Source organism: Dendrobates tinctorius, unplaced genomic scaffold, assembly GCF_039654945.1.
Source record: "Dendrobates tinctorius isolate UK_male_01 unplaced genomic scaffold, ASM3965494v1 ptg000017l, whole genome shotgun sequence".
NCBI lineage: Eukaryota > Metazoa > Chordata > Amphibia > Anura > Dendrobatidae > Dendrobates > Dendrobates tinctorius.
The window spans coordinates 10,200,675-10,207,440 of record NW_027361685.1 but is presented as its reverse complement, the minus strand read 5'-3'; positions in this window follow the sequence as shown (position 1 = coordinate 10,207,440).

The following is a 6,766-nucleotide window of genomic DNA, read 5'->3' as shown; positions in this document are numbered from 1 at the left end:
CACTCCTGTCCCTTCACTATAAAGCCTGGGCCTCATTATACAACTGCACAGGGGTCTAGTGAAGGCTTGTTTGCCCTTTCCTCAGACTGTAGCTCCTGGGATCAGGTCCTCACTCCTGTCCCTTCATTATAAAGCCTGGGCCTCATTATACAGCTGTACAGTGGTCTAGTGAAGGCTTTTTAGCCCTTTCCTCAGTCTGTAGCTCCTGGGAACAGGCCCTCACTCCTGTCCCTTCACTATAAAGCCTGAGTCTCATTATTCAGCTGTACAGGGGTCTAGTAAAGGCTTTTTAGCCCTTTCCTCTGACTGTAGCTCCTGGGAACAGGCCCTCACTCCTGTCCCTTCACTATAAAGCCTGAGTCTCATTATACAGCTGTACAGGGGTCTAATGAAGGCTTTTTAGCCCTTTCCTCAGTCTGTAGCTCCTGGGAACAGGCCCTCACTCCTGTCCTTTCACTATAAAGCCTCTGCCTCATTATACAGCTGTACAGGGGTCTAATGAAGGCTTTTTAGCTTTTTCCTCAGACTGTAGCTCCTGGGATCAGGCCCTCACTCCTGTCCCTTCACTATAAAGCCTGGGCCTCATTATACAGCTGTACCGGAATCTAGTGAAGGCTTTTTAGCCCTTTCCTCAGACTGTAGCTCCTGGGCACAGGCCCTCACTCATGGCCCTTCACTATAAAGCCTGGGCCCCATTATACAGCTGTACAGGGGTCTAGTGATGGCTTTTTAGCCCTTTCCTCAGACTGTAGCTCCTGGGCACAGTCCCTCACTCCTGTCCCTTCACTATAAAGCCTGGGCCTCTTTATACAGCTGTACAGGGGTCTAGTGAAGGCTTTTTAGCCCTTTCCTCAGACTGTAGCTCCTGGGAACAGGCCCTCACTCCTGTCCCTTCACTATAAAGCCTGAGTCTCATTATACAGCTGTACAGGGGTCTAGTGAAGGCTTTTTAGCCCTTTCCTCAGACTGTAGCTCCTGGGAACAGGCCCTCACTCCTGTCCCTTCACTATAAAGCCTGGGCCTCATTATACAGCTGTACATGGTCTAGTGAAGGCTTTTTAGCCCTTTCCTCAGACTGTAGCTCCTCGGCACAGGCCCTCACTCCTGTCCCTTCACTATAAAGCCTGGGCCTTATTATGCAGCTGTACAGGGGTCTGGTGAAGGCTTTTTAGCTCTTTCCTCATACTTTAGCTCCTGGGAACAGGCCCTCACTCCTGTCCCTTCACTATAAAGCCTGGGCCTCATTATACAGCTGTACAGGGGTCTAGTGAAGGCTTTTTAGCCCTTTCCTCAGACTGTAGCTCCTGGGCACAGGCCCTCACTCCTGTCCCTTCACTATAAAGCCTGGCCTCATTATACAGCTGTACAGGGGTCTAGTGAAGGCTTTTTAGCCCTTTCCTCAGACTGTAGCTCCTGGGCACAGGCCCTCACTCCTGTCCCTTCACTATAAAGCCTGGGCCTCTTAATACAGCTGTACAGGGGTCTAGTGAAGGCTTTTTAGCCCTTTCCTCAGACTGTAGCTCCTGGGAACAGGCCCTCACTCCTGTCCCTTCACTATAAAGCCTGAGTCTCATTATACAGCTGTACAGGGGTCTAGTGAAGGCTTTTTAGCCCATTCCTCAGACTGTAGCTCCTGGGAACAGGCCCTCACTCCTGTCCCTTCACTATAAAGCCTGAGTCTCATTATACAGCTGTACAGGGGTCTAGTGAAGGCTTTTTTGCCCTTTCCTCAGACTGTAGCTCCTGGGCACAGGCCCTCACTCCTGTCCTTTCACTATAAAGCCTGGGCCTCATTATACAGCTGTACAGGGTCTAGTCAAGGCTTTTTAGCCCTTTCCTCAGACTGTAGCTCCTGGGCACAGGCTCTCACTTCTGTCTCTTCACTATAAAGCCTGAGTCTCATTATACAGCTGTACAGGGGTCTAGTGAAGGCTTTTTAGCCCTTTCCTCAGACTGTAGCTCCTGGGCACAGGCCCTCACTCCTGTCCTTTCACTATAAAGCCTGGGCCTCATTATACAGCTGTACAGGGGTCTATTGAAGGCTTTTTAGCCCTTTCCTCAGACTGTAGCTCCTGGGAACAGGCCCTCACTCCTGTCCTTTCACTATAAAGCCTGGGCCTCATTATGCAGCTGTACAGGGGTCTAGAGAAGGCTTTTTAGCCCTTTCCTCAGACTGTAGCTCCTGGGCACAGACCCTCACTCCTGTCCCTTCACTATAAAGCCTGGGCCTCATTATACAGCTGCACAGGGGTCTAGTGAAGGCTTTTTAGCCCTTTCCTCAGACTGTAGCTCCTGGGATCAGGCCCTCACTCCTGTCCCTTCACTATAAAGCCTGAGTCTCATTATACAGCTGTACAGGGGTCTAGTGAAGGCTTTTTAGCCCTTTCCTCAGACTGTAGCTCCTGGGCACAGGCCCTCACTCCTGTCCCTTCACTATAAAGCCTGGGCCTCATTATACAACAGCACAGGGGTCTAGTGAAGGCTTGTTTGCCCTTTCCTCAGACTGTAGCTCCTGGGATCAGGCCCTCACTCCTGTCCCTTCATTATAAAGTCTGGGCCTCATTATACAGCTGTACAGTGGTCTAGTGAAGGCTTTTTAGCCCTTTCCTCAGTCTGTAGCTCCTGGGAACAGGCCCTCAGTCCTGTCCCTTCACTATAAAGCCTGAGTCTCATTATACAGCTGTACAGGGGTCTAGTGAATGCTTTTTATCCCATTCCTCAGACTGTAGCTCCTGGGAACAGGCCCTCACTCCTGTCCCTTCACTATAAAGCCTGAGTCTCATTATACAGCTGTACAGGGGTCTAGTGAAGGCTTTTTGCCCTTTCCTCAGACTGTAGCTCCTGGGCACAGGCCCTCACTCCTGTCCTTTCACTATAAAGCCTGGGCCTCATTATACAGCTGTACAGTGGTCTAGTGAAGGCTTTTTAGCCCTTTCCTCAGACTGTATCTCCTGGGAACAGGCCCTCACTCCTGTCCCTTCACTATAAAGCCTGGGCCTCATTATACAGCTGTACAGGGGTCTAGTGAAGGCTTTTTAGCCCTTTCCTCAGACTGTAGCGCCTCGGCACAGGCCCTCACTCCTGTCCCTTCACTATAAAGCCTGGGCCTTATTATACAGCTGTACAGGGGTCTGGTGAAGTCTTTTTAGCTCTTTCCTCATACTTTAGCTCCTGGGAACAGGCCCTCACTCCTGTCCCTTCACTATAAAGCCTGGGCCTCATTATACAGCTGTACAGGGGTCTAGTGAAGGCTTTTTAGCCCTTTCCTCAGACTGTAGCTCCTGGGCACAGGCCCTCACTCCTGTCCCTTCATTATAAAGCCTGGCCTCATTATACAGCTGTACAGGGGTCTAGTGAAGGCTTTTTAGCCCTTTCCTCAGACTGTAGCTCCTGGGCACAGGCCCTCACTCCTGTCCCTTCACTATAAAGCCTGGGCCTCTTAATACAGCTGTACAGGGGTCTAGTGAAGGCTTTTTAGCCCTTTCCTCAGACTGTAGCTCCTGGGAACAGGCCCTCACTCCTGTCCCTTCACTATAAAGCCTGAGTCTCATTATACAGCTGTACAGGGGTCTAGTGAAGGCTTTTTAGCCCATTCCTCAGACTGTAGCTCCTGGGAACAGGCCCTCACTCCTGTCCCTTCACTATAAAGCCTGAGTCTCATTATACAGCTGTACAGGGGTCTAGTGAAGGCTTTTTTGCCCTTTCCTCAGACTGTAGCTCCTGGGCACAGGCCCTCACTCCTATCCTTTCACTATAAAGCCTGGGCCTCATTATACAGCTGTACAGGGGTCTAGTCAAGGCTTTTTAGCCCTTTCCTCAGACTGTAGCTCCTGGGCACAGGCTCTCACTTCTGTCTCTTCACTATAAAGCCTGAGTCTCATTATACAGCTGTACAGGGGTCTAGTGAAGGCTTTTTAGCCCTTTCCTCAGACTGTAGCTCCTGGGCACAGGCCCTCACTCCTGTCCTTTCACTATAAAGCCTGGGCCTCATTATACAGCTGTACAGGGGTCTATTGAAGGCTTTTTAGCCCTTTCCTCAGACTGTAGCTCCTGGGAACAGGCCCTCACTCCTGTCCTTTCACTATAAAGCCTGGGCCTCACTATGCGGCTGTACAGGGGTCTAGAGAAGGCTTTTTAGCCCTTTCCTCAGACTGTAGCTCCTGGGCACAGACCCTCACTCCTGTCCCTTCACTATAAAGCCTAGGCCTCATTATACAGCTGCACAGGGGTCTAGTGAAGGCTTTTTAGCCCTTTCCTCAGACTGTAGCTCCTGGGATCAGGTCCTCACTCCTGTCCCTTCATTATAAAGCCTGGGCCTCATTATACAGCTGTACAGTGGTCTAGTGAAGGCTTTTTAGCCCTTTCCTCAGTCTGTAGCTCCTGGGCACAGGCCCTCACTCCTGTCCCTTCACTATAAAGCCTGAGTCTCATTATTCAGCTGTACAGGGGTCTAGTAAAGGCTATTTAGCCCTTTCCTCTGACTGTAGCTCCTGGGAACAGGCCCTCACTCCTGTCCCTTCACTATAAAGCCTGAGTCTCATTATACAGCTGTACAGGGGTCTAATGAAGGCTTTTTAGCCCTTTCCTCAGTCTGTAGCTCCTGGGAACAGGCCCTCACTCCTGTCCTTTCACTATAAAGCCTCTGCCTCATTATACAGCTGTACAGGGGTCTAATGAAGGCTTTTTAGCTTTTTCCTCAGACTGTAGCTCCTGGGATCAGGCCCTCACTCCTGTCCCTTCACTATAAAGCCTGGGCCTCATTATACAGCTGTACCGGAATCTAGTGAAGGCTTTTTAGCCCTTTCCTCAGACTGTAGCTCCTGGGCACAGGCCCTCACTCCTGGCCCTTCACTATAAAGCCTGGGCCCCATTATACAGCTGTACAGGGGTCTAGTGATGGCTTTTTAGCCCTTTCCTCAGACTGTAGCTCCTGGGCACAGTCCCTCACTCCTGTCCCTTCACTATAAAGCCTGGGCCTCTTTATACAGCTGTACAGGGGTCTAGTGAAGGCTTTTTAGCCCTTTCCTCAGACTGTAGCTCCTGGGAACAGGCCCTCACTCCTGTCCCTTCACTATAAAGCCTGAGTCTCATTATACAGCTGTACAGGGGTCTAGTGAAGGCTTTTTAGCCCTTTCCTCAGACTGTAGCTCCTGGGAACAGGCCCTCACTCCTGTCCCTTCACTATAAAGCCTGGGCCTCATTATACAGCTGTACATGGTCTAGTGAAGGCTTTTTAGCCCTTTCCTCAGACTGTAGCTCCTCGGCACAGGCCCTCACTCCTGTCCCTTCACTATAAAGCCTGGGCCTTATTATGCAGCTGTACAGGGGTCTGGTGAAGGCTTTTTAGCTCTTTCCTCATACTTTAGCTCCTGGGAACAGGCCCTCACTCCTGTCCCTTCACTATAAAGCCTGGGCCTCATTATACAGCTGTACAGGGGTCTAGTGAAGGCTTTTTAGCCCTTTCCTCAGACTGTAGCTCCTGGGCACAGGCCCTCACTCCTGTCCCTTCACTATAAAGCCTGGCCTCATTATACAGCTGTACAGGGGTCTAGTGAAGGCTTTTTAGCCCTTTCCTCAGACTGTAGCTCCTGGGCACAGGCCGTCACTCCTGTCCCTTCACTATAAAGCCTGGGCCTCTTAATACAGCTGTACAGGGGTCTAGTGAAGGCTTTTTAGCCCTTTCCTCAGACTGTAGCTCCTGGGAACAGGCCCTCACTCCTGTCCCTTCACTATAAAGCCTGAGTCTCATTATACAGCTGTACAGGGGTCTAGTGAAGGCTTTTTAGCCCATTCCTCATACTGTAGCTCCTGGCAACAGGCCCTCACTCCTGTCCCTTCACTATAAAGCCTGAGTCTCATTATACAGCTGTACAGGGGTCTAGTGAAGGCTTTTTTGCCCTTTCCTCAGACTGTAGCTCCTGGGCACAGGCCCTCACTCCTGTCCTTTCACTATAAAGCCTGGGCCTCATTATACAGCTGTACAGGGGTCTAGTGAAGGCTTTTTAGCCCTTTCCTCAGACTGTAGCTCCTGGGAACAGGCCCTCACTCCTGTCCCTTCACTATAAAGCCTGAGTCTCATTATACAGCTGTACAGGGGTCTAGTGAAGGCTTTTTAGCCCTTTCCTCAGACTGTAGCTCCTGGGAACAGGCCCTCACTCCTGTCCCTTCACTATAAAGCCTGGGCCTCATTATACAGCTGTACATGGTCTAGTGAAGGCTTTTTAGCCCTTTCCTCAGACTGTAGCTCCTCGGCACAGGCCCTCACTCCTGTCCCTTCACTATAAAGCCTGGGCCTTATTATACAGCTGTACAGGGGTCTGGTGAAGGCTTTTTAGCTCTTTCCTCATACTTTAGCTCCTGGGAACAGGCCCTCACTCCTGTCCCTTCACTATAAAGCCTGGGCCTCATTATACAGCTGTACAGGGGTCTAGTGAAGGCTTTTTAGCTCTTTCGTCAGACTGTAGCTCCTGGGCACAGGGCCTCACTCCTGTCCCTTCACTATAAAGCCTGGCCTCATTATACAGCTGTACAGGGGTCTAGTGAAGGCTTTTTAGCCCTTTCCTCAGACTGTAGCTCCTGGGCACAGGCCCTCACTCCTGTCCCTTCACTATAAAGCCTGGGCCTCTTAATACAGCTGTACAGGGGTCTAGTGAAGGCTTTTTAGCCCTTTCCTCAGCCTGTAGCTCCTGGGAACAGGCCCTCACTCCTGTCCCTTCACTATAAAGCCTGAGTCTCATTATACAGCTGTACAGGGGTCTAGTGAAGG